This window comes from Herpailurus yagouaroundi, unplaced genomic scaffold, assembly GCF_014898765.1.
Source record: "Herpailurus yagouaroundi ecotype Mexico unplaced genomic scaffold, PumYag 163, whole genome shotgun sequence".
In the NCBI taxonomy this organism is placed as follows: Eukaryota; Metazoa; Chordata; class Mammalia; order Carnivora; family Felidae; genus Herpailurus; species Herpailurus yagouaroundi.
Window position 1 is genome coordinate 13,802,844 of NW_024412404.1, and position 16,346 is coordinate 13,819,189.

The window sequence follows — 16,346 nt, forward strand, 5'->3', positions numbered from 1 at the left end:
TCTCTCTCTCTCTCTCTCTCCCCCCCTTCCCCACTCATACTCTCATAATTAATTTTTTGATTGATTTATATATATATTTAAATTTATTTATTTACTTTGAGAGACAGAGAAAGAGAGAGCATGCGTGTGCATGTGACCAGGAGAGGGGCAGAGAGAGAGGGAGAGAGAGAATCCAAGCAGGCTCTGTACTGCCAGCACAGAGCTAAATGCGGGGCTTGAACACACGAACTGTGAGATCGTGACCTGAGCCAGAACCAAGAGTTGGACACTTAACCAGTTGAGCCACCCAGGTGCCCTTATAGAAAGCCAACCTCTTATGTTCCTGTTGTCTTTTTGTGGGTGTAGGGCTTGGGGTTATGTGGTTGTTCAGCTCCTTTCTCCTTAAAGTGGGTTTATTATATGAAGTTAGCCAGTGAAGATTTTTACTGTTACTCTGCTTTGATACTGTCAGTGTTTTTTCACTTTGCTGTATATCAATTAATAATAACTCTCTTGCTTACTGTTCTGTGGCCACCTGGAAGAGTCTTTTCATCATGATCTTTCCCTTCTAGTATGAGGCTTCCTCTTTCATTACCACAAAATAGGAAACTCCATAGTTTGTGGCTGATCGTTAACAGTAAAATGACAGAATATCCGATTAGGAATGGTTCCCACCACTCTTCCCCACCAAAGGAATGGTATTCCCAAAACAAAACTTATTTATCAGGAGTTTTTTGTTTTTGTTTTTTGTTTGTTTTTTGTTTTGGAATTTCTTGAATGACCAAGCTTCAGAATTGTGACTTTTAGTTCTGCATTTCTCTCTGACTTCTGACTTCTATATCTTTATTTTACGTGTTACTTGTTTTCTTTACGTGTTACTTGTTTATTTTACGTGTTACTCAACTTAACTCCAGTGAGGTCATTAAAGCTAGTGTAATACAAGGGTGAGTTCAAACCAACAGGTACCATGAGTCATTTGCTCCTTTGCTGGGCAGCCAGCATGCGCTGTTAGGTGTGGTTGTATCTCTTAAATGAACTGTCAGGACAGATCCTTTAATCCCGTTGTGTCAGTGGGGAGATGACAGCATGGTTCCTAGAGAAGGGCTTCTAGATCTAATAGGCAAGGACTTAGTGGAAGTAGAAAAAGATTCTAGCTATATTTGGCATCATGTAGGCTATTGCAACATACTTCAATAGCTGTTAATAAAATATTAATGCACTTCTTCATATATTTAATTGTAAACACAGTTAAGAATCTTTTCCCCTTTCAGATACAACAGTTAATGAGTTTAGTAATTAATTGAACTTTTGGGAAAGTAGCATTTAATTGACCATGACTAAATATAGGTTTCAATAGGCATAAGTAAATTGTGTCAAAAATATGCCCCTGTGATTTTAAAGACATTCACTGTGAAGGATAAACATATAGAAACAGTCTTCTTTTGAAAGTGGAAGGTGTTTTGAAAGCGGAAGATGTACGAAGAGGCATCTGTACTGTGAGAGGGGGAATTCGTGTCCCCTGTGGCCAGTGTCACTGCTGTTGGCATTGCCTGTGCCATGCTTCCAAGTTGACTGTGGCTTGCAGATTATTTGTATCTTAAGCTTTTATTGGGTAAGTCTTTTAGATTCCCCTTGTTCCTATTTTTTCTGTGTACTCATCTTTGTCGTCATAGGGGTTCTTCAGACTTGCAGTTTTATTTTATTTATACTTGGTTGTATTACCTGACAGTGTTTTTTCCTCAGAGATTCTCAGCTCTTTTATATACATTTCAGTCATATTGTAGATTTCTAGATCTTTGGTTAAGTAAATAATGCTCACGGTAAATAATACGGTTCTTTCAGTGGCAACCTATTGGTCACCACTGGTTAATGTTTTTGTTTATAAACTAATAATCCTGGTTTTCATGGGTTCATTAAGTGCTTGCCTGTTCATTGACCAGGGTGACTGGGTGAGAACTGGACCTAGTAAAATTCACATAGGACATAGTGAAAGGTAAATCAGATGTGCATTTTGCCCAACAACTTCCATACATATAGCTATGTCTAATAATGAAGAGGCATTATTTTTTTTAAGAGCCATTAATTTCGAAAGAATATGTTGCCCATGGGCAGGACTTGGACTATGGATAAATTGTAGGGTTTTATTTTTACCCACTGGTGAAGAAAGAGAGCACCACAGAACACAAGTTAGGAAAGGTCTTTCTCTTTGAAGATGTAGTTAGATGTAGTTAGATATACTTCCCTGTGCCCTTGGGGCAACTTCTGAGCTGATTTTTAGTGAGTGCAAAGCTATAAATTCTACTGAGTATTTTATTCAAGGCAGGAAGTCAGGGAAAGGGAGGGAAATAAGTACCTTAAATTTGGTTTGGGGATCAAATGGGTATGTATGTTGGAGGTGGTAAGGGAGGCAGAGAGGGAGTGTGCCATTTGGACAACATGTTGTGTTTATGGCTTTGTCTAGTGATTAGCAGGCTACAGAAAGGATTCTAGAGCCACTGTAATACAAGCATTTTATGAGGGGGAGATGATAAACTTAACTATAATTAATTATAATTCCTTAACTATAATTCCTTTATTCATTCAGCAGATACTTAATACTGAGTACCAACTGTGTTATCAAGCATTGTTCTAATCATTGAAAGCACTTTTTGTTTATGGTGTAAGCTTTATGATGTAAATTACCATACTATGAACTTAGAAGCAAATGAAAGAAACTTTAAAAAAAAATAAAAATTCATTTTGCAGGGGCATCTGGGTGGCTCATTTGGTAGAGCATCTGACTCTTGATTTTGGCTCAAGTCATAAAAAAAATTCATTTTGCATTATCACCTAGAGGGGTGGTATTATTGGATGTTCTTCATGGAAGAGTAGCTACGAAGAAATCATGGAAGATTTGGTATATGCATGATAGAATTTGAGACTAATTAGGCTTGAAAATGACCTTTGTTCTATGTTTTACTTCTTTACTTCTTTACTTCTTTTTATGTTCTTTGTTTTACGTCTGTTTGAAGTTCTTTTGATGCGTGGTGACAGCTGATTCTGAAAAGCTGAACATGGTACTGTTCTACAGTATAATTAAACTCTGCAGCTCTTTCCAGTAATCCAGCCATTTGGTTTTGTTGTTGTTTGTTTTGTTTTGTTTTAATTTGAGAGGGGGGTGGGGTAGAGAGAGAGAAAGAGTGAGCAAGGGAGAGGAGCAAAGGGAGAGAAAATGAGAATCTTAAGCAGGCTCCACACTCAGGGCAGAGTCTGACACAGGGCTCGATCCACAACCCTGGGATCATGACCTAAGCTGAAATCAAGAGTTCGACGCTTAACCAACTGAGCCACCCAGGCGTCCCAGGCATTTGTGTTTTGTAGGTTATGCTGTAACTCATCGTTTTCATTTCTCCCCCTTGACAGTGTTATATATTTATATAGTTTGTTTCTTTTGTTACTTGAAAATTATTTTGGGGTGCCTAGGTGGCTCAGTCAGTTGAGCATCTGACTCTGTATTTTGGCTCAGGTCTTGATCCCAGGGTTGTAGGACCAAGTCCCGAGTAGGGCTTTGCACTGAGTGTGGAGTCTGCGTAAGATTCTCTCTCTTTTTCCCTCTCTCCTCTGCCCCACTCCCCTGCTTGCTCTCTCGCTCTCTCTCTCTCTCTCTTTCAAATAAAATAAAAAAAAGAAAAGAAAAGAAAATTATTTTAACCCAATCCCTATTTAACCCACCTTTAATATGGGAAGTTTTATTTATTTTATTTTATTTATTTTATTTTATTTTATTTTATTTTATTTTATTTTATTTTTAAACATTTTTTTTAAATGTTTATTTATTATTGAGAGACAGAGAGACACAGAGCATGAGCAGGGGTGGGGTAGAGAGAGGGGAGACACAGAACCTGAAGTAGGCTCCAGGCTCTGAGCTGTCAGCACAGAGCCCGGCGCGGGGCTCGGACTCACGAACTGTGAGATCATGACCTGAGCTGAAGTTGGTCGCCCAACCGAGTGAGCCACCCAGGCGCCCCTGGGATGTATTTTTTATATATGCTATAATTTTTTGTATATATTATGTAATAAATGTATCTTTTGGCTTCATTTTTTCTATTCTAGATCCAAAGCAGTTTTTTGGGTTGGTTTGTTTTAAGATTTTTGGATGGTTAACGTTAGTGGTGTTATGATATCCCTACTTAGTGACTGAGTGTAGACTTTGTTCAGTGGGCTGACTTCATTCTGCCAAGTAGCCCCTTAAATCCTGAGAGTTTGGTGGGGGAAGAAAATGTTAGAATTTTTGACTGACTGGTCACAACTTTGGGACAGAACATGAAATAGCAAGACTGGTGGTTTCTCAGTCATAAACCCATTTTCCTTTCCTTTTCTTTTTTTTTTTTTAACGTTTATTTATTTTTGAGACAGAGAGAGACAGAGCATGAATGGGGGAGGGTCAGAGAGAGAGGGAGACACAGAATCTGAAACAGGCTCCAGGCTCCGAGCTGTCAGCACAGAGCCCGACGCGGGGCTCGAACTCACGGACCGCGAGATCATGACCTGAGCTGAAGTCAGACGCTCAACTGACTGAGCCACCCAGGCACCCCCATTTTCCTTTCTTAACACACCAAATTTCTTTGAGCTGCGTTGCAGACTTCTTTGTGCCATACCTATTCCTGAAGTTTTATTGGAGATTATTATAGAAATGTTCAGGCAGCCCTCTGGATCAGCAAATTGTCCCCATATCACCAGTTGAGGTTTCATATCTTCTCTTAATTTGTGGGTGTTTAGTGTAGGATAGAATTTTCTCTCCTTAAAAAGTGACCTGACCCTCTTCTTTTGGCTTTATGTAACAGTGTTTGCAAAGAAGTATTTCATATTATAAAATTGTTTATGTGGTTGGTCTATATGAGTTTTTAAAAACTATGAAATTGAGTCTTATGATCAATTAAAAAAATTTTTTTTTCAACGTTTATTTATTTTTGGGACAGAGAGAGACAGAGCATGAACGGGGGAGGGGCAGAGAGAGAAGGAGACACAGAATCGGAAACAGGCTCCAGGCTCCGAGCCATCAGCCCAGAGCCTGACGCGGGGCTCGAACTCACAGACCGCGAGATCATGACCTGGCTGAAGTCGGATGCTTAACCGACTGCGCCACCCAGGCGCCCCAAAAGTCTTATGATCAATTTAGATCAAAACAGTTTAATTCATTTCTTTTTTAAGTAAGCATGTTTATTTTTAAAGACTCAAAGTCTGTGTTTACCTAAAGTATACTTAGTTTTCCTTCCATTGGAGTAAATAGTACTTAATGTTTTGTATATAAACAGCTACCATAGTATGTTAATTTTGTCACAAGGACTTGGCAAACAGATATTTTGTAAAACAGCATATCCTTACAGCACAACTTTTTCAGTGAGGACGTTTTTGCTTCTCTTTAAGTTTTTTACTGTACCACACACATGGCCAGTGTTTCTTTACATGACCAGAATTTCTCACCATCATAGTCTCAGTGGCTTCCTGTGAAAGTCTGTAGTCACACTTGGCTGAGTAGCTGTTAAAACATTTTTTTAGGGGCGCCTGGCTGGCTCAGTTGGTGGAGCATGTGACTCTTGATTTCAGGGTTGTGAGTTCAAGCTCCACATTGGGTGTGAAGCCTACTTAAAAAAATTATTGTTCTAAAATATACATGTTAACCATTTTAAATTCACAATTCGATGACATTAGGTACATTTACATTGATGTCAACCATTACCACTATCCATCTCCAGAACTTTTGCATCATTGCATACTAAGAAGCTTTTTTTTTTTTTAAGTTTATTTTTTTAGTAATCTCTACACCTGACATGAAGCTCAAACTCACAACCCTGAGATCAAGAGTTGTATGATCTTCTGACTGAGCCAGCTAGGCACCTCCGGAGTAGTATTTTTAATGTTTTTGGTGGAAGGGCATCCCATCTGGTTCTTTCTGTGTTTTGTTTTCTTGCATCAAGTTTTTCTTTGCAGTCTTACACCACTGTGCATATTTCCCCTCTTCTTATTTTATTCACTCAAGAAATATTTATTGAGCACCTTATGTGTATGTGGTAGGGCTTGGAACCTAGTGATGTAACTGTTACCTATAATGTTCAAATACAAAACTATCTGATACTAGCCACACTAGCTTTGCTGTAGTTTTTCAAATTTCAAAAAGATAAAGCCTCCATGGGAATATTTGAATTATGGCCAGACTTGAAAGGAAAAAAAGATACTTGAGTAGGAGCTCCAAGTCACATCACATATCTGGAGAATCCAAAAGATTTTCTGTGGTTGTGAAAAAAAGTTATTGTACACTGTTCTTGTATTTAACTTTAAATGTCAAAAGAGCCATAAATGTCACCTGTATCTAGATAAATATTACCTTCCTTTTAAAGTGGATAAATAAGACTATAGAGAGATATATCATTTGAGTTATTTTTGAAGCTGTGTCTGTCCTAAGCAGTAAGTCTGAAGTCCCTTATTTTCAGGTATCCTGTTTGTTCTAGGGTATTAGTAAGACTTGAGTGTTTCAGGGGCACCTGGGTGACTCATTCAGCTAAGCATCAGACTCTTGGTTTTGGCTCAGGTCATGATCTCACGGTTTGTGAGATCAAGCCCTATGTCAGGCTCTGTGCTGACAGTATGGAGCCCACTTGGGATTGTCTCTCCCGCTTTCTGCCCCTCCCGTGCTCGTGCTTGCCCTCGCTCTCTCAAAGTAAGTACATAAATAAAAACTTAAAAAAAAAAAAAAAAAGACTTTAGTGTTTCAAATGCCTGAAACTGCCTCCAAACAGAGAGTATATTAGTTGCTGTGTGTTTGGAGATCTCATTTTATTTTGTAATTATAATTGTGATTTCAGCAGCCATGTGAAATTTAAACAATGCAAAATTTGTTATAATTGCTACCATGTAAGGTGGGCAGGGTATGGAAAAAATAATGTCTAGGGTATGGAAAAAATAATTTATTTGAATCTTTTAATACCAATTCTGAGATAACAAAAGCTGTAGTGATTATGTAGGGGATTGGGAATGGCCTGATTTATTATCTTTTACTTAGAAGTTTGGTAGAATCTACGGGATAGAAGGAACATACTTAAAGATCATAAAAGCCATTTATGAAAAGCCCACAGCTAACATCATCCTCAACGGGGAAAAACTGAGAGCTTTTTCCCTGAGATCAGGAACACGACAGGGATGCCCACTCTCACCGCTGTTGTTTAACATAGTGCTGGAAGTGCTAGCATCAGCAATCAGACAACAAAAGGAAATCAAAGGCATCAAAATTGGCAAAGATGAAGTCAAGCTTTCGCTTTTTGCAGATGACATGATATTATACATGGAAAATCCGACAGGCTCCACCAAAAGTCTGCTAGAACTGATACATGAATTCAGCAAAGTTGCAGGATACAAAATCAATGTACAGAAATCAGTTGCATTCTTATACACTAACAATGAAGTAACAGAAAGACAAATAAGGAAACTGATCCCATTCACAATTGCACCAAGAAGCATAAAATACCTAGGAATAAATCTAACCAAAGATGTAAAGGATCTGTATGCTGAAAACTATAGAAAGCTTATGAAGGTAATTGAAGAAGATTTAAAGAAATGGAAAGACATTCCCTGCTCATGGATTGGAAGAATAAATATTGTCAAAATGTCAATACTACCCAAAGCTATCTACACATTCAATGCAATCCCAATCAAAATTGCACCAGCATTCTTCTCGAAACTAGAACAAGCAATCCTAAAATTCATATGGAACCACAAAAGGCCCCGAATAGCCAAAGTAATTTTGAAGAAGAAGACCAAAGCAGGAGGCATCACAATCCCGGACTTTAGCCTCTACTACAAAGCTGTCATCATCAAGACAGCATGGTATTGGCACAAAAACAGACACATAGACCAATGGAATAGAATAGAAACCCCAGAACTAGACCCACAAATGTATGGCCAACTCATCTTTGACAAAGCAGGAAAGAACATCCAATGGAAAAAAGACAGTCTCTTTAACAAATGGTGCTGGGAGAACTGGACAGCAACATGCAGAAGGTTGAAACTAGACCACTTTCTCACACCATTCACAAAAATAAACTCAAAATGGATCAAGGACCTGAATGTGAGACAGGAAACCATCAAAACCCTAGAGGAGAAAGCAGGAAAAGACCTCTCTGACCTCAGCCGTAGCAATCTCTTACTCGACACATCCCCAAAGGCAAGGGAATTAAAAGCAAAAGTGAATTACTGGGACCTTATGAAGATAAAAAGCTTCTGCACAGCAAAGGAAACAACCAACAAAACTAAAAGGCAACCAACGGAATGGGAAAAGATATTTGCAAATGACATATCGGACAAAGGGCTAGTCTCCAAAATCTATAAAGAGCTCACCAAACTCCACACCCGAAAAGCAAATAACCCAGTGAAGAAATGGGCAGAAAACATGAATAGACACTTCTCTAAAGAAGACATCCGGATGGCCAACAGGCACATGAAAAGATGTTCAGCGTCGCTCCTTATCAGGGAAATACAAATCAAAACCACACTCAGGTATCACCTCACGCCAGTCAGAGTGGCCAAAATGAACAAATCAGGAGACTATAGATGCTGGAGAGGATGTGGAGAAACGGGAACCCTCTTGCACTGTTGGTGGGAATGCAAATTGGTGCAGCCGCTCTGGAAAGCAGTGTGGAGGTTCCTCAGAAAATTAAAAATAGACCTACCCTATGACCCAGCAATAGCACTGCTAGGAATTTATCCAAGGGACACAGGAGTACTGATGCATAGGGGCACTTGTACCCCAATGTTCATAGCAGCGCTCTCAACAATAGCCAAATTATGGAAAGAGCCTAAATGTCCATCAACTGATGAATGGATAAAGAAATTGTGGTTTATATACACTATGGAATACTACGTGGCAATGAGAAAAAATGAAATATGGCCTTTTGTAGCAATGTGGATGGAACTGGAGAGTGTGATGCTAAGTGAAATAAGCCATACAGAGAAAGACAGATACCATATGGTTTCACTCTTATGTGGATCCTGAGAAACTTAACAGGAACCCATGGGGGAGGGGAAGGAAAAAAAAAAAAAAAGAGGTTAGAGTGGGAGAGAGCCAAAGCATAAGAGACTGTTGAGAACTGAGAGCAAACTGAGGGTTGATGGGGGGTGGGAGGGAGGAGAGGGTGGGTGATGGGTATTGAGGAGGGCACCTTTTGGGATGAGCACTGGGTGTTGTATGGAAACCAATTTAACAATAAATTTCATATATAAATAAAAAAAAAAGTTTGGTAGAATCTAAAAAAAATTTTTTTATTTTAACATTTATTTATATTTGAGAGGCAGAGACAGAGCACGAGCAGGGAAAGGGAGAGTGAGAGAGAGGGAGACACAGAATCTGAAGCAGGCTCCAGGCTCTGAGTTCACAGACTGACAGCAGCGAGCCTGATGTGGGGCTCGAACCCACAAAACGTGAGATCATGACCTGAGCCAAAGTTGGCTGCTTAACCAACTGGGCCACCCAGGCACCCAAGAAGTTTGGTAAATTCTTAATGGTAGGTTGCTAAGCATGAAGTCAGCCTATTTGAAATTTGAAAATATAAAGGGAATTCTGAACCTAATAGTGAAACTGTTTAGGCCTTTTCAGCCTAACTCTGGAGATATGACCCAAAGCAGCTAAAAATAGAAACTAAAGGTATAAGGGAAAGTTCAGGAGCAGATGCAGGGCAAAAGCATTCTGGAGTAATAGTTTGAGTTTATTTTTGTTTGAACTCAGATTGCCTATTTGCTGCATCTAGTTTATGTTCAGCGCCTATGTTTTGCTTTCTTCTTCCACATGATATTCCTCTGTAGATACAGGTTTCCCAGACTGGGACTATGGTGTTTTGTTTTGTGTTTTAGATTCTGCATGTAAGTGATATCATATGGTGTCTGTCTTTCTCTATCTAACTTATTTCACATGGCATAATTTCTTGTGGTCACAAATGGCCAGATTTCATCTTTATTATGGCTGAGTAATATTCCCCATTGTGTGATGTGTGTGTGTGTGTGTGTGTGTGTGTGTGTGTGTGTGTTTGTATACACACATTTTTTTTTTTACACCACCTCTTCTTTATCCATTTATCTACCAATGGACGCTTAGGTTGTTTCCATAAGGAAACAAACAAACAAAAAAGAAATGGACTCAAATAGATGTGGTTGCCAGAGGGGAGAGAGGTGGGCCAAAAAGGTGAAGGGGATTAAGAGGTGCAGATTTCCAGCTGAAAAATAAGTAAGTCACAGGGATGGAAAGTACAGTCGTACTGATATTGCAATAACTTTGTATTGTGACAGATGGTAAACACACTTACCATGGTGAGCATTGTGTAGCGTAATGAATTATTGGATCACTATGTTGTACACCTGAAACTAATAGAACTTTTTGACTGTATTTCAGTAAAAAAGTGTGTGGTTGGTTGCTTTGGGATATTTCAGAAATTGTACAGTGTCTAGACAAATAGGAGATACTCAGTAAGTTCTTAGAGAATTAAGAATTCTTGAAACAAAAAAGTGAGGAACATTGCATGTTAAAAATATGGTGAGTTTTGCTTTGGTTTTTATTTCTTTTTAAAAATCTGTTAAGGATAATATAGTGCTAATTACTGTATAGTAACAAGGACTGTTCTCATTACAGATAACTTTGTCACTTTGACACCTGTGGTGCAATTGCAAAGCCTTTGGAACTAAGTCAGTTTTATGCCTGCTATTGTTATTATGAAAATTATTATGGAAACGCATCAAAACATGGTTTATTGTAGGACTATTCAATGGAAAAATAATGCAGCCATCTATGTAATTTAAAACTTTATAGTAGTAGCCACATTAAAAAAGTAAAAAGAAACCAGTGAATTTGTATATTTTTTATTATTATTTCTAATGTTTATTTATTTTGAGAGAGAGAGAGAGAGAGGGAATGCATATTAGCAGGTGAGGGACAGAGAGAGAGAGAGAGAGGGAGAGAAAGAATCCCAAGCAGGCTCAGTGCTGTCAGTGCAGAACCTGATGTGGGGCTCAATCTCATAAATGAGATGATCTGAGCTGAGATCAAGAGTCAGATGCTTAACCAACTGAGCTACCCAGGAGCCCCTCTGTGATATATATTAATACAGAATATCAAAGCAATTATTTCCACATGTACTCAATATAAAAATTACTAATTATTTTACTTTTTTTGGTGTTGTACTAAGTTTTAAAAATCTTGCCACACATCTCAGTTAGGATGAGACACATTTCAAGTGGTCAGCACAGCATGATGCTAGTGGCTTTTATAATGTACAGTGTAAGTCTATCATTTTATTCTTTCTCTCATCAGATTCATTACCAAGCAGTCATAGCAAGAGTATTAACTTTTCCCTGTTCAATGAACTGCCCAAAGGGTAGATGACAAGGAGATATAAGGAATTTGGGCAGTTAATTCCCTGAGGAAGTAAGTTCATTGTTTTAGATAGACTATAAAAGAAAGATATCTGGTCCACATTGTTACAGCCTCAAGAAAGAATTATAATTTGAAACCTGTTCTTTTTTTGACAATGATATCACATCAAGGAAGCAGAGATAGACTTTCCGTGTGGAGATATAGCATATTAGAATTCCTTAGAATTTGGCAAACAGCATCCTAAATTGGAATAAAAAGCACTGGCCTTCCCACACTATTCAGTCACTTTAGAATGAGAATGGAGGCACAGGTAGAGATTTTACGTGTAATCCTTGTGCAGGGGCCGTGCTAATCTCTGCATTGTTCCAATTTTAATACATGTGCTGCTGAAGTGAGCACGGGGGTAGAGATTTTAAATGAGTGATTTGTTGTTATTCAATGTGACTGATGGAGTTTCTTCTAAGATACTAGGCTATGGAATAATTAGAGTTTTGCGTTATTTTTATGCAGTCATACAGTCCAAAGAATAGAATTTTATTAGCTGTAATTGACAGAACAAGTAAATACAACACAAACACATTAATCAAATTCATTTTTCCTGAGTCTTTTTTTTTTTTTTTTTTAACCTAGTATTAGTGCTTCTCTTTGTGAAGTCTGCATTCTAGGTCTTAGTGATAGGTAGGGATTATGGTTAGGTTCCTTAAGGGAAATAGGTTAAGGGTGGGGTTGCCATATAATTTATCGTCTTAACCACAGCACCTCTAGAGTTGAGAGAGAGTGCTGTTAATAATTATATCGGGACAACATGTGTTAAACCAGAGGTGTCCCAAGCAGATTAGGACACATGGCCACCCAAGTTAAAAGGCTTTGTTAAAGCTTTGCTATCTTCTGTTTTGGCAATCCTGGTAGGCTATGGAAAGTGCATTTGTGGAAGTTATCACTTTTAAGGGCCTGTTCTGTCGGTGACATCTCCTTTATCTCAGGGCTTAGACAACTTTTTATTTAGGGCACATTGAACTTGAGAGGTTGAATGAGAAGGAAAAGGTAAAAGGTTTTAATTTAACAGACTGGCTATATCTCCCATCCCCTACAAAAAGGTTTTGCAGGTATGAAATGTGACAGAAGAATGTTTTCTTTTAATTGTGCAAAGTTATTGTCTTTAAATCTTCTAGATTAACTCCTTAAAAACAAGTACAGGGGCGCCTGGGTGGCGCAGTCGGTTAAGCGTCCGACTTCAGCCAGGTCACGATCTCACGGTCCGTGAGTTCGAGCCCCGCGTCGGGCTCTGGGCTGATGGCTCAGAGCCTGGAGCCTGTTTCCGGTTCTGTGTCTCCCTCTCTCTCTGCCCCTCCCCCATTCATGCTCTGTCTCTGTCTGTCCCATAAATAAATAAAAACGTGGAAAAAAAATTTAAAAAAAAAAAAAAAAAAAAACAAGTACAAAAAAACTGAGCATTGGGGGTGCCGGACTGGTTCATTCTGTGGAGTGTGCAATTCTTGATCTTGGGGTTGTGAGTTTGAGCCCCACATTGGGTGTAGAGATTACTTAAAAATAAAATCTTTGAAACAAAACAAAACAAAACACCAAAAAATAATGGAGCACTTTCTTCCTGATAAAATTAGGTTGCAAGACATTGATTACACATTTGATTTTTATTGTTCAGTGCTTTTATTTAGATTTTTTTTGTTAACCATCTTTGAAGGAGATATCGTAGTATATCTGCTTGATCTGGTGGCTTTTTACATGTAAAAGGCATGGGATATGTGATGCCATATATCTTGGATATACATGATTTTAGAGGAGATACTGATTTTTTTCCTAGACTTTTCTTTTTTTTAGCATATATAATAAAATTGACTTTTTTTGCTTGTACATTTATGTGAATTTTAATGCATGTGTAGATTTGTGTAACCACATTAGCAATCAGGATAGAGAACAGTTCCCCCACCCCTAAAATTCTCTTGTGCTGTCCAGTGGACTCAAACCCTCCTCTCATCCACCACCCCTGGCAACCTTTGATCTGTTCTCTGTTCTTATGCTCTTGGCTTTTGCAGATTATCACATAAATGGAATCAAATAGTTTGTAACACTTGGAGATTGGCTTTCATTCTGCATTATGCCTTTGAGATCCACCCATGTTGTTCCATGTATCAATAGTTTGTTCCTTTTTATTGCTGAGTTGTTTTCCATTGTATGGATGTACCACAGTTTTGTCTTTTACCAAAATTGGTACGTTTTCACCGATTATTTCTTCAAATATTTTTTTCTGCACTGTATTCTTTGTCTTCTTTCTGATGACATGGTTGTTATACACCCACAGATTCCTGAGGCTCTGACCTCCTTTGAGAACACTGTTGTTCATTCCTTGGTGTCATTCATTCAACAGTTTTTGAACACTTGTTTTCTATTCTCCTGTTAATAGGCAGCTATTTACAGGGTGTTTTTTTGTTTGTTTTGGTTTGGTTTGTTTTAGAGAGAGCACAAGAGTGTGATTGGCGGGGGAGACACGTTGGGGAGGGAGAGAGAGAGAGAGAGAGAGAGAGAGAGAAAGAATCTCAAGCAGGCTCTGCATTCAGTGCAAAGCCAGACATGAGTGTCGATCCCACGACCTTGGGATCCTGACCTCAGTCAAAATCAAGAGTCAGACACTCAACCGACTGAGCCACCCAGGCGCCCCTCCAGGATTTTTTTTTCTCTAATAAAATTGCAGCTGTGAACATTCTTGTGCAGGTCTCTCTGGGTACCCGGCCCAGGCTTTCTCTATGGTATTTGCCAACAAGCAGGATTGCTAGGGTGTAGGATTTGCATATTTTTCTTAACATATGCTGCCCAAAGTGGTCATGAGCAATTTACTTTTTCACCAGCAGTGTGTAAGAGTTTACATTGCTCTATATCCTTTTCAACACGTGGTGTTGTCAAGCTTTTTATTTTTTATATATGTAATGGGTATGAAATGGAATCTCCTAGTCTTTTAAATTATTTTTCTGATTATGAGTGAGGCTGAGCATTTAAAAAATATATTAGCTGTTCGTGTTTCTCCTACTATAAGTTGCTCATTTATATCTTTAATCCATTTTTCTATTTAAATTTAAAATCAGCTCTTGGGGCCCCTGGTTGGTCATGATCTCATGGTTCATCCACATTGTCAGTGCAGAGCCTGCTTGGGATTCTGTTTCCCTCTCTTCTGCCCCTCCCCTGCCCCCAAAATAAACAAATAAACATTAAAAAAATAAAATTAAAACCTGCTCTTAGGATCAGTTTTAAGTGTTTTCTGTATAATTGTACTGTTTTAAATATTTGTCCTTGATCAAAAAACTTTCAGTGGCCTCTGATATGAAATCAAGGGTCCCTAATTTATCTTTTTAGATATTCTACTTCAAAAATCATCATTGCGCAGAGCTTCTGGGTTGGTGAACATGTGGAGATGTGGGGACAGTGGTATGCCTGGAGAGAGCATGGAAGCTCCGTGCCCCTTCCCACATACCTTGCCCTACGCATCTCTTCTGTCTGGTTGTCTCCAGGGAGACACTGTCAGAATTGAGTTGAATTCTTGGATACTCTGCTGGTGTCCAAGAATTGCTTCTTGGTGGGCTGGAAAACACCTTCACACACACATAGGTATTGAGTCCAGGAACCCAAAATAGTTGTTATGTGTCAGGAAAGGGAAGTTGGCACAGAAGAATAATCTGGATGAGATTTGGAACAGTGATCATCTATGAGCCGTGACAGTCGTTCAACCAGCTCCTCGGAAACCCGAACACAATTTTTATGAAAGAGAAACTGTGTAAGAAAATTCACGTGAATCAACTACACCTTGATGAGTTTCAAATGTCAGTTTGACTTTAAAAGGTTGTAAAATACATTTCATATCAAATTATGGCCACAGGAGCAAAGGTCTGTCAGATGGAAAAGGCTTCAACAACAACCTCTGTGTCAAAACTTCTGTGTCTCAACTTAACACACATCTAGTTAAAAAACAAACAAAAAAAATCATTCCTCATTTTCTGCCTTCTGAAACTTTGTACACTGTTTTGTTATATTTTATGGACTCAATATGTTCTCTGTATAAATTCAGATTGGTGATGCATGTCAGCAGCTGAAACATATTTAGTATTTTAAAACCAAATCAGCATTTGCTACATCTGTAGACCTCATGTCTAGATAAGTAGCCATTTTTAGCCTGTGTTATATCATATCAGTGTTGCCATACATTGTTAGCAAAATACTGTCCCAGTGACACATGTTTGTATACTACATAGCATGAAAATGTTTAACTTGGGAAATACAGTTGACTTTTGAACAACACGGGTTTGAACTACATAGGTCCACCTATATGTGGATTTTTTTTTATAGCACATTATATGAATGTTATCTCTCATGATTTTTCTAATTCCTTTCTCTAGCTTTATTATAAGAATACGGTGTATTATATGTGTGTGTGTGTGTATACACACATATAATACACATAAACAGTGTCAACCAGCTGTTTATGTTATTGGTAAGACTTCTGGTCAAAGTAGGCTATTAGTCGTTAAGTTTTTGGGGAGTCAAATGTTATATATGGATATTCAATTGTGAAGGGGTCAGCACCCATAACACCTGCAATTTTTAATTCTTTTTTTCTTTTAGGGTAGAGTTTTAACTTTTTTTTAATAATTTATTTTTTTAATTTACATCCATGTTAGTTAGCATATAGTGCAACAATGATTTCAGGAGTAGATTCCGTAATGCCCCTTACCCATTTAGCCCATCCCCCCTCCACAACCCTTCCAGTAACCCTCTGTTTGTTCTCCATGTTTATGAGTCTCTTCTGTTTTGTCCCCCTCCCTGTTTTTGTATTATTTTTGCTTCCCTTCCCTTATGTTCATCTGTTTTATACCTTAAAGTCCTCATATGAGTGAAGTCATATGATTTTTGTCTTTCTCTGACTGACTAATTTCACTTAACATAATACCCTCTAGTTCCATCCACGTAG

General features: G+C 38.4%; 1 protein-coding gene and 1 non-coding gene across 5 annotated transcripts in view; one reads left to right on the top strand and one right to left on the bottom strand.

The window, feature by feature from the left end:
- MCU (mitochondrial calcium uniporter) overlaps positions 1 to 16,346 on the top strand; it is a 211,017-nt gene that overhangs the window by 53,050 nt on the left and 141,621 nt on the right. The window lies entirely within an intron of this gene.
- On the bottom strand, positions 11,667 to 11,770 carry LOC121037632 (U6 spliceosomal RNA). Its single transcript, XR_005793892.1, has one exon. It is a non-coding gene; the product is annotated as a U6 spliceosomal RNA (small nuclear RNA).